Consider the following 12,919-nt stretch of genomic DNA (forward strand, 5'->3'; position numbering starts at 1 on the left):
AATATTCTGTTAATTAAGATTATTTTCATTTAGTTCGGGACATGTGAAATCATTTCTGTACTCAAATGGATCCTAATGATTAATTCGGCTACCCAACAATGTAAATAAATCTTTATACTCGGTATTGGAGTACTGCAATTTTCAATGGATAACAAAGATTTCAATTAAGCTAGTATTAATATATCGTGCATCAGGTCGTTAATCTGAAGTTTTGCTTTATATAAGTGAATCCTGACGATTACTCCATCTATTAACATTGCAGTTTCACACGCGTTAATTGCTCCAGACTTTCACATTGTGGCTATCTCTGCTGGTCAACAAGAACTTACAGTTAACAGTTTAATGACACATTTAAAACCGGATCTTAACACAGCACGTGGTACTTGCTACAATTGAGGGCGAACATTTGATTTTACGAAGACTACAAGAATTGAGCAACTTGCACCTTTAAGCTGATCAGGAACGTAAGCGATTCCTGGTAGTAAGTATCTGATTTTTAAACATATGGAGACTGACAGGTGTTCGGTGGGTAACTTTAAAGGTCAGAGCGGTTCATGGCATTCAGTGCTGAAACCTATATACGTGAAATTTATTTGATTATGAGTTTTACACTGCAGTGCTGAACTCCCGTTAAGAATCTGTGAATGAAACCAGAGAAGCAGTTTTTGAGAATAAAAAAAAAGACAAATAAAAAATTAGTGAAGTTTCTTCGGCCCGATCGAGTTTTCTGTACAGCGTATAATTAAGGCCACCGAAAATAGATATATCTTTCGGTGGTCTCGGTATAATACTGTAAGAGCCGCGGCCCATGAAACTTTAACCACGGCCCAGTGGTGGCATGTCCTATATCGTTGCCAGACGCACGATTATGGGCTAACTTTAACCTTAAATAAAATCAAAACTACTGAGGCTAGAGGGCTGTAATTTGGTATGTTTGGTGATTGAAAGGTGGATGATCAACATACCAATTTGCAGCCCTCTAGCCTCATTAGTTTTTAAGATCTGAGGGCGGACAGGAAAAGTGCGGACAGAAAAAGTGCGGACTGACAGACAAAGCCGGCACAACAATTTTCTTTTACAGAAAACCAAAACTGATGTCGGCGGATTTCGGGTTTGTAATGCGGCGAGTTTTTGGAAATTTGCACCAGTGTTCCATATATGTGACGAAAACATTTCGTCCTCGCGACTCAAAGTGTGACGTGCCCTAGCTGGCGCCCAAGGTCATTGTCAAGCTACTCGCCATGCACCAGAAACCATTAACCTTCGCACGCGATAAAGCTGCCCCTCCAAATTGCCTAGTCGGGTTCAGTGCATGCAAATGGACTCTGGAAACCGGCACTCGGTTTAAAAGAGCAATTAGAATCCTGATGATCAAGCAGAGGCTACGTGCGTGCGTCAGTGGATTCTAGCATCACTTGCGCTGGAGTTCCTCTGATGCCACTGATTTTCAATGATCAGGAGTGGAGCTCACCGCAAGTTTAAGAACGTTCGCGGTGAGCGCTGATGTTTTACGCATGAGGTTGACACCGGGTTTTAGCGATGAATTCTTATAACAGGAGTGTTAATTGCCAGTTCCTGGATCAGGGCGATGAGCATTCGAGTTCCATAACTAAGTAAGGTTTTTTGGCGTCTGCCTGACTTAATGTTGCTGACTAATCACATTTTTACATTAATGTGATTGATGGTCGCTATGATTATCACACACATGCGAGAGCTTCCATTCTTTCCACTTTCACAAATGTGGAACGGTCGTAACAACCAATATTTAATATTTGCACACACGCACTATGGAGAAATACTTTGGATTAATGACACAATCCAGTGATGTCAATTAATCACTAGAAAGTAACTAAAGATGTCAAATCCGTTTCCTATTCTCAAGCCGCCAAAAAATTTCTATTTGATTATTTCGCAAATGTGGAAGGGTCATAACAACCAATATTTGATATTTGCACACACGCAGTATAAAAAAATACTTTGGATTAATGACACAGCCCAACGATGTCAATCAATCACTTGTTTACCGTTTATTGATTCCCTTCACTCCTACCCTTTCTCACTTTCTTGGTGTTTTGAGGAAACTTCTCCTGCCTGGCCAGGGGTTGGGCAGGAAATGATGACAGCGGAGCGTAAAGGAATATAAATAAATAATGAATCTCACTAGAAAGTAACTTAAGAAGTCAAATCATTTGCTATTCCCAAACCGCCAAAAAATTTTCTTATTATTTTCCTCAATTCACCTTATCTTTTTCCCAAAAAATATTTGCTTTTATTGCTCATTTTTTCAGTCCTGTTTTCTCGCTGTCTCCTTCACCAACCCAGATTGTTTATTGTGCTCAGAATTTTTCCCAACAACTTTCTCCCACAGTGTTTCGCAACCAGTTGTGTTTGTGTATCCAACATTATATAATCAGTGTATTTTTATGTATTTTACTATGATTTTCCACCCGCCGAAAAATTCACAAGGATCTATACATACACACACAAACATATATATGCAAATATGTTTATGTATATATATATGTATATATATATATATATATATATATATATATATATATATATATATGTACTTTCTTTTTTATGTACATATATATATATATATATATATATATATATATATATATATATATATATATATATATATATGTGTGCATACATGAATGTATTATCCCATATACCTGTAATCAGCCATGTGCCTCATTCAAAACTGTCAATTTGTCTTTAGTTACATATCAGAAGAAAAGCTAATATTCATTTTCCTCAAGTCCATTTCTTCGATAGTTTCCGTATTAAGTATGAACTATTCATCAACTGACTGAAGCATTTTGAAGAGGTGCAGAACATTTGCAGGTGCTGTTCATACCAATGTTCATTAAAACCCTCTGAAAAGGTTTTGGAATTTCGAATTCTGTAGCAATCTGATTACTACGAGATTAGTAAGCTGTATATGAGTAATCATTAATGGTCAAATGTAAATTCTACGTAGATAAAAGACTCGTTACGGTCGGGAATATTTATATATCATGTCCAACTCAGTACCAGCCGTTAGATTTCAATCATGATCAAGAATTTACCAGAAGGTTAGGAAAAGGTTGTGAGAAATTTTTTCTTATTCACCTCACGGTGAAAAAGTTATTATTTTTCAACAATAACTGTAAATTTTTAGTCTCTGTCTAGTAAGATTTCCTTAAAAATTACGAAAATTTTCTGAATGAAATGCTTTATATTTTCAGTAAAACAAATCCTGAAAATAACAGTTTTCTGTACTGATACTTTCTAAAATTCTCATTCTAACGAAAACTTTACGAGAATTTCAGTCGATATTCTCTAAGATCAGACGTCTGGTCTCACGAGAGATATCAATAAACAGAAGTAGATTATTGTAATCGAAAATATAGAAAAGGTAGCACATTAAAATGAGCTGAAAACTAATGAACAGAGCAGAACATTTTGAATAAATTGGCATCCAACTTCCATGAAGGAAATGTGAAATTTAGAACAAGTGGATTCATCCATGAATGATAACTAACTTGATAACTGGTATGGTAAAATTATAAATTTAAAAACTGCGTCAAGAAATAATGATGTTAAAAAAATCTGAAAAACCGACAGGTAGATGAGTAAGTGGAATACGAGTAAAGAAAAGTTGCTTGAGTCAACAGATATGGTAATATTAAAAAGCAAATAAAATAAGCGACATCAAACAACATATTGATGGAATGATATAATGAAAAGAAGGAAACTACATAGGCGATTTGACAAATTACCCGACTGAACTGAAATAAAAAGTAAATAAATAGGAAAAAATTAGCGAAACCAGAAAAAACTAGTAACCCTTAACTGAGCAGTTGAATTAAGAAAATACAAACGCACACACACACACACACACACACACACACACACACACACACACATATATATATATATATATAATTATATACATACACACACACATATATAGATATATATATATATATATATATATATATATATATATATATATATATATATATATATATGTGTGTGTGTGTGTGTGTGTGTGTGTGTGTGTGTGTGTATGTGTGTGTGTGTATGCCTCATGATGGGATTAGTAGCATTCATAATACCAAACAAAGGAAGCCAGGTTCGGATTCTGGACGAGGCTGGGCGGATGGGAACGTCCTATTAATAACCCATTTTACCTTTTTGCCTATCTTGTCCTAAGCTGGAAATTATATGCAAGAATTTAATTAGTCGACTGTGGTGGGTTGCTACTAGGGGAGAAAATGGCATTGGGTTAAAAGCGTTACCCGAAATGCTTGCGTAAGATCAAGGCCAAAATTTTTCATAGCTCCCATTTCATGGTAAATACAGTATATATATATATATATATATATATATATATATATATATATATATATATATATATATATATATATATATATATATATACACACAAGCATTAAGTTACAAATATCATCTAATATGCAATTCGCTCTACCTCGGAAATAATACCGAAAGGAAATTATAACTGATGAGTGGTTCCTCACCTGGCAGGATCGAACAGTTGAACAGTGAGTACCAACGACGTTCAGTGCAAGGTCTAGAATTTGAGCTTGGTTCAGTGGACGATCTAAACCACTGAATGTCGTTGGCACTCACTATTCGACGATTCGATCCTGTCACGTGATATACATATATATATATATATATATATATATATATATATATATATATATATATATATATATATATATATATATATATATATATATATATATAATGGTGTGTGTGCGTGATTTATGGTGTCTCTGTCTTAACTGCCATATGATCAGTTTCCATACTCCCATTTCATCTTGCCTACCTACTATTCTTACCATAAAAGGGGTAAGGCATCATTACTATTTTTAGTTTGTAAAAGAAAACTATTAATATGCCTTTGTTTGTCCGTCCGCACTTTTTCTGTACGCCCTCAGATCTCAGAACTACTGCAAACTGGCATGTTGATCATCCACCCTCCAATCATCAAACATACCAAATTGCGGCCCTAAGGCCTCGGTGATTTTTATTTAAGAATAAATTTAGCCATGATCGTGCGTCTGGCATCGCTATAGGACAGACTACCATCGGGCCGTGGCTGAAAGTTTCATGGGCCACGGCCCATAAAGCATTATACACTACAAAAAAAAAAAAAAAAACTGGATTGCGCCGAAGAAACTTCGGCGCATTTTTTACTGGTTTTTTCTTATCGCGTCAGTCATCCTCTATTGAGCACAGATGTCTCATTAGGAAAAGTTCCAATTCCTGCTGCTTCGTGGTAGGGGCGTCATGTGTTGATAGCAAAACATCTGTCCATAAAATTTAGTGCAGAGAGTGTCACTGTCACAGCTGTGTAGACTCGTAAATAAGGTTATTCAACATTTCAGTAGTCTGAACTCTTGTTTATGAGGGGTAAAGCAAATCAGCGTAACTGTGTTTTTAGTATTAAAGATCCTCTTTGTTTATAAACATTATTCACTGTCTAATTAAAATTCTTTCAAGACCTCATTTATAGTTACGGTTCTCCAGTTCTTTTAATTTTTCCAATGTTTGAAGGTACAGTTTGTTTTCCTTAGATAGGTGTTCACAACTTACCGAATGTAAAATTTGTCTCCACTTGAACTGTGCAAGAATATGCACCACACCCAATTAGCAATGACTCTAGAATACGAAGAAATTTTCAGATGAATTATGTCTGTTTCCGTTCCCTAGTGTGAGAGCTGTTATCATGGCTGGTGGCGGGTGGGAGGGCCTATGATTGGCGTCATAGGTGTGTGTGTGCAGCTCATTAAAATAAGACACGAGAGTGACTCGAGTGAGTCAGCCCATGTCAGTGGTCTGGTACAAGCGGGTGTGAGCTGAACTAGGATTCAAGCTGAAGCGTGCTGCTACCTTATCGTGTGAAAAGTACTTCCATTTCTATTGCAGGTAAAGGGACAAGATCTGGATTTGCTCATTCAGATCTGAATGTGAAATAACTTTGCATATGGTCAGTGTAACATAAAATTCTAAGCTTATATCCATTATCATGTTAAATTTATATAGAAATAAAAACCTTTTTAAAGGTGTTCGTCTTCAGACTTCGCTGTTGAATTTCGACTATTGCTTTGGAATTTTCCATTTTCCAAAGAGAATAATCTCCCTTGCAGATATACCAGTTTATATATATATATATATATATATATATATATATATATATATATATATATATATATATATATATATATTCATGATGTTGCCTTGTAATGCATATATCCTCCTATAATTTTGACATATTTACTTTTTTTCATGTGTTATGTGTAATTATAATGATTGTTGAAGTGTCATATTTAGTTTGGCATCAGATCTCAAAAGAACTAATGATTAAATAACTTAATAGAGTAATTTAGAATTGATAATACAATTTTAATAGTAACATAGTTTAGAATATCTTTCTTGATAAAACCGTAGTATATGAACACACGTGTGTCCAGCAAAGACTTGTTTCATAACAATTGTCATCAGTTGAGATAAGAGAGAACGCTTTGTTTCGGGTTGGTGTGATGACAGGTTGGGATAACAAATGCCGATTCGTCCCATAGGAGCTCAAGACGAGTGATTTCATGTTGTTACATGCATTGTTCGAGTCACATACGCCACTTTGAGAGAAAAAATACGTGTCTTGATCAGTTACACCATGTTTTGTAAGATTGCATTCAAAACATTTTGCTGGGAGGACGTAACTTTCCTTCTAGAAATTTCTCCATTGTATCTCGCACCCAAAATGCTTTAATGACGTCACCTCCCTGCTTCTAAAACGTCCCTTTTGTATCTCACACCCAAAATGCTTTACACATCATGTAATTGTTTCACGTGTTACTGGAATTCTAAAATCTGTTTCATTCTGATTTCTGAGACCAGTTAATTTGGTTCCCTCTCTCTCTCTCTCTCTCGTTCTTAGAAAGAGATTACTTTTAACGTAGTGTTTTGTGGTCACGTATTAGCATTAACTTTTGAGATCTGAATTTAGTAAAGTTATTTAGTTTGTAATGGTGCCTGGTAAAAAAGTGTGTTTTGTGGTAACGCAGCTGCAGCAAATGATTTTACAGAGGTTTTCACAAGTTTGTGTAAGGTAACGTGAATTTTACTTATTAATACCATGGTATGACAAGTTTGGAAATTGTGCCTGAGTGAAATTGTTATTGATAAATCTTATATGTATTTTTGTGTTTTTCTGTTTGCAATCTCTTCATATTTTCACATTTTTTGTTCTGTTTGTAATGTAAAATTTATTTACGTAGTATTTTAAATGTTTCTTGGTAATTTAACATTACATACTTGATTTAATATTTCATTCATTAAGATTCTCTTTTCAAATCTTGAGTAATTCTTGATAGTGTAAACTTTGCTTGATTAATTTAAATTCCTGATAAAGTTTTTGTGAGTTAGTTTTGTTTCATAATTTAATTCAAGAATTAATTAAGTGCTGCGTTTTTTCAAGTAATAATAAATTTTTCAGATTGTGAATTCTAGTTATAAACTTTGAATTTTAAAATAAATTTTTGTATTTAACATTTTTAAAAAACAGTGTTTTATTTATTGATCACCAGTGAATAGGATTGTTTGTGTGTGCATAAGGCAAAGTGATAAACATGTTTTGTTCTTTTAGTTTTGCTAAAGTAAATTAAGACTAGGGAAACAGTTAGAGTTGTTTGATGGAGTGATGCCCTTTTACTCTAGAATATTTCTAGTTTAATTTCTGATACCTCACACATATTCTGATAAACTTAGTTTGATTTTTCAAGTAATAAATAAGTTTTTTCTTAAGGGATCACTGTTACCTTTAGAGTACTCAGTCATAATAATTAATGTTATGAGAGTTCAGGTATCTGGCTGAAGTGAGGTATATTTTTGAATTTTGAGATTAGTTGTGTAATAACCAGGTACTTGATATGCATCGTGACAATACATATATATATATATATATATATATATATATATATATATATATATATATATATATATATATATATATATATTTACGATCTGACCTGGGGAAATACTTACCATGAGCCAGTTACAGACTCTGAATGAATGATTTCCTTACCTCTATTTTTGTATAACATCTGACTACTGTTGATCAAGGAAATCGTAAAAAACAAGGAAAAATGGGAGATTTTACCTGAGCTGAAGGCTCTTCTCACAAGATACTGGTAAGTAAACATGTTAGGGTAAGTTTAAAATTACGTGTATTTACATGAAGATGATTTGGACTAATCAGGCATGCAAGGCCTGAAAGGTTAATTATAACTGGGAAAACTTGAAAGTATATCCGTCGGTGTGACGATGCTGACACAAGGCACAGTCAAGAGAGATTTCCACGGCTAACAGACCCTCTGTAAGGAGAGAGGTTCATGGATTTTTTAAAAGCCAGCAAGGACGCAATAAAATATACATAGGACAAGGCGAGCACAGAGGGTGCCACGAAGCCTTGAACACACGATTTTATGTAATGATTTAAAAACAGGCATTTATGTAACACTGAACTAACAAGGCAAAGTTGATATGGGAATACTGGCACTTAGAAATGGAAACAGGAATTTTGAGAATTAGAACAGTGTGACTGACGTGGAAGAACTTTTGCAACAGATCACTTTACCTTGTGGAAGAGGTGGTTTCAATGAGAAATGGCGGCAGAGGAAAGGCTAGGCTTCACTGGTAAGAATACTGAGGGTCCCTACAAGATAAGGACCACGTGGTAGGACATGCTCGCTGAAGGAGCTGTGTCCAGTGATGTGTCTCTCCCTCACGTCCTACAGTGTGTCTCAAGTTGTTTCTTCCGTCAGTCCCTTATATAAAGTTGGTCAAGGGGCAGGAAGATACCTACAGGCAGCTGGGGTGGTTTCATCTATGACTAAGTACCAGGTGCAGGCCAGCTGTCCTTTCTCTAAATATCCCTTCTTGGCTCTTTCGTGTCTATGTGAACAAAAGTCTCCCACAGTCATGTGTTCCAGATGAGAAAGTTGAAAGACGATTAAAGCTTAAGGGAAGGGCCTATATTCCCTGTGCCCTTCCTTGTCAGGCAGTGCCCAAAATGCACTGTTGTATTTCAAACATTAAAAGAAGCAGTTTGTGGCTGGGATTCTTGGGAAAACATAATAACTCCCCGCCCAAGTTGATATCTCGCACCTTCAGTCGGGTGAGAATGTCTACCAAAACAAGGATTCAGCAGACAAACGCTTGGAAATCATTTACATAATTTAGATGTCTGTCAATTGCAATCTGCATTGGCAGAGTGGGAACAAGGTAAAATATAAGCCTTTGTGAGGCATAAAATAATATGATTAATTGAAAAATAATGAAAGGAAAAATGTTAAAGGAAAAGGAACAAATCACAGTTATGAGAAAATAAACAGGTAAGAAAACCTGACGCCCTCTTCTGGATAGAGGTGCCACGGTCCTCGTAGGATAAAAGGGTGGCACTGTGCCAATTTTGCACTGGTGCCAGGAGAGTTCATCAGCTCTCTTGAAGCTACCTGACGTTACTTACGCCCGTGATGTCTGCCGCAGATCTCTTTAGGTTGATGGTTATCCTTGGTAGGGGAATCGGTCAAACCGAGTCCGAGGAGGACATTGGAGTGCCACCTGTGTTGGCTTGCTTAACAGCCAAAGCAGGGGCATTCATTTCCAGTTCTACCACAAGTCACGGCAGTTCTGTGAGTTCATCGGCCATTTGAGACATGACAGAATCCTTACCCATGGTCGTGTCAACGGGGGACCGGGAAAGAGAGGAATAGGTCGCAGTGAGCGTTAGGCTCACAGGTTACTATGACCAGCTCAGGCACGGGTTGCGAGGCCTCATCTTTGGTTGAGCTTCTGCTGTGGTCGAAAGGATCCGTCTCTCTTACCGACGCTGGTAGAAGAGGGCAAGGGAGAAGAGAGGGGGTCCTGATTAGGATCTCTTGAATGGAGATCTGGGGCGTGCTCTAGTGTTGGCACTAAGGTAGGGTCAGGCACTATTATTTGATTTGGAATTTGCGCGTCGTTTGGGATGGACAGAGCTTGGCACTGCTCAGTGCATGCAAGTGGCACTGGTAGAGATTGGGAATCGAGTTTGGAATCTCCTGGAGGGAGATCTGTTTGGGGCCCTGGCACTGGGGCAGGGCCAGGCACTGGAAGGGGATCTGGGATCGATCATGATGGAGGGGGCCACTGCACATTGTACTCAGGTGGCACTGGCAGTGTAATGAGTGTAGGTGTTTGAGGCTTACTTGTGCCTAATGAGTGGTTTGGGGGATTTGGACCCCTGGATTGCGGTAACTTAGATGGGGACTGGAAGTCCTATCCCAGGAGGATGTCATAACCTCCAGGAATATAGCTTGCTACTGTAAGGTTGCAAATTTTGGATTTATGAGGTCTTGTGACCCTCAATTGAACAGTAGGGAGTATCATTTTAAATTGATTGATACCCTCAATTGTGACGAGTTTACATCGGTTAATGATAGCTCCATAGGGAACTTTGTCTTTCCTTATGAGGGAAATTTGTGCGCCAGAGTCATCAAATGCTTGACCTGGCGTGCAGGGTAGCTACCTTGAGGAGGTGCCACATATAAGGGACCTTCGGCTGGAGGGCCCAATGACTTTGGATTCGTAACTGCCAAGGCAATGGTGGGAGTACTTGATTTATTATTAGGGCATTTTGTCCATGTGGGAGAGTGGCCATAAACCTTGCAAGCCGTGCAATAGCTCTGACTATAATCCCTTCGGGCACTGTCACTGTGGATGGAGCAGGCTTGTTAGTTGGTGGATTTTTGTTTCGGCACAGAGTTTCGGATTCACACACGGACTTGGCCGGCTATCACGTGAATCTTAAGGCTTGGGTCAGGGAGCGTTCGCCCGTTCCCGATTTCACCTCGTAGGGCGTGGATTTGTTCTCAGAGAACTGGTTTGGTTTTGTCCCGGAGGATGTAGAAATTTGGTGCTACTTCGCGCATGGACAAGGCCGGCTAAGGCGCGAATTTGTGTTGTCTTGTGATAAGAAAAGAAAACATTTTTCTTCATAGGGGAGTCCAGATACGGGTTAGGTTCGGAAACTCAGAGAGCATCGTGACACTCTTAGAATAATAACCCCAACAAAAAAAATAAGATAAAATAAACTTTAAAAAAATAAAAGAAAGGACGTAGCGTAAACCTAAAAAAAATGTAGACACTGATAACGGGTGCAGAGGAGGGGGGAGCCGGTTGGTAAGGTTTACATACGGATAAAATTGGGGGGGTTGGAAGACCAGCCGCTTTTAGATGTACACTTCTATTTATTTTTATAGAAGTGGTAAGTTCATCGTCGAGAGAGGGATAGGTTGAAATTATATTATTTGCAAGTTACACTGACAAAGTTGCGTATTTTTCCTCCAATCCTAATATAAGCACAAAACATAATTCTCTTATGCATGGGCACTGTTTGCCTAAGTCACGTGATTACGTATTTGCCTATTCCTCGCTCATGCCCTGAAAGGGTAAGCACAGCTGACCACTCAAGGTCGCCTGGTCAAGGGCTGGTGACCAGCATGGGCGTTTTTTTTCAAGACCAACCCTATTTCTACAAACAGAGTAATCCGCTTATAGTTTGTTAAGAAGATAAAGTTTTTCTCTTAGCATTACCCAAAATTTCCCTTTCCAGTCTTGGGACTTCTGGGAGAAGCCATCTGTCCCTCTCGTACTAGGTATCGAGGGCTTCTCACGGAAGCCCACCCCAAAACCATCCATAACTTTGTAATAACTCGATATAGCGTCCCCAAAATTTATCCAATCCATAGCCCGTTTTCTCTACTTGAGCTCTATAAATTAAAGAAATCCTTTCTCCCCCAAATCAATCCATAATAATCTACCCTCGAAAATAATGTTCAAAACTACGCCAAAGATCTGGCTTCTCTCTGGTGAGACTACCTCATTTCGCCTGCGTGTTTTCCAGGTGAAAGGCGCCTCTCGCTAGTTGCTGGCTTTGTTTCCACACACGTGTTTGTAATGCTGTCACCAAGTCGCCCTACATCCCCAAAGTTTAATTAAGAAGTAATTGGTGCTCTTCCCTCAGATCCGATAACTCATTTTCTGACTCTGAGAAACAAAATTTTCACTGCAATCCACATTTCTAAAAAAAAAAAGAAAAAGTCATTCATTGTATGATAAACTAGCTGTGTTCAATCACATGTTGAAATCGAAAACGTCTCTCCGAGTCATAATGATGCCAATTAGTAAACTGCTAATGAATTATTTCTAATTTAACAGAAATAAATCCTTTGTGAAGGCTCATATATATAGTAATGTTGTTCAATGTAAAACAAAAATGCAGAAAAACACAAAATTACTGAGAGAGCCATCAAACATAAATTTGAAATATTCTTTCAAGATATGTCAACAACATCGTACAGGGGAACTATATTGTGGTCCAGGTACATTTACAACTGGTGCACAAATCCATATACCCACCTGCATAACCAACTAACCATGTTGATAGTAAATATATATATATATATATATATATATATATATATATATATATATATATATATATATATATATATATATATATATATATATATATATATATATATATATATATATATATATATATATATATATATATATATATATATATATTTATATACTGTATATATATATATATATATATATATATATATATATATATATATATATATATATATTTATATACTGTATATATATATATATATATATATATATATATATATATATATAATATATATATATTATTATAAGTACAAGAAGTCACTGCACAGCCAACCCTTAATTTGCCCTTAGTCATTGAGAGTAGAATCGTCACTGCATAGCCGGTCCTAGTGGACCTAGATATCAAAACAATTAAAATTATCAACAGTTCGCTCTG

General features: G+C 36.8%; 1 protein-coding gene across 1 annotated transcript in view; it reads left to right on the forward strand.

The window, feature by feature from the left end:
* The first annotated feature begins 5,859 nt into the window (after positions 1 to 5,859).
* LOC136838336 (gamma-glutamyl hydrolase-like) overlaps positions 5,860 to 12,919 on the forward strand; it is a 36,253-nt gene continuing 29,193 nt past the window's right edge. Inside the window, exon 1 of the mRNA XM_067103253.1 lies at positions 5,860 to 5,949. The gene's annotated coding sequence lies outside the window, so the exon portion shown is untranslated. The remainder of the gene's footprint in view (positions 5,950 to 12,919) is intronic.

The sequence above is a fragment of the Macrobrachium rosenbergii genome, chromosome 4 (genome assembly GCF_040412425.1).
Source record: "Macrobrachium rosenbergii isolate ZJJX-2024 chromosome 4, ASM4041242v1, whole genome shotgun sequence".
Lineage (NCBI taxonomy): Eukaryota > Metazoa > Arthropoda > Malacostraca > Decapoda > Palaemonidae > Macrobrachium > Macrobrachium rosenbergii.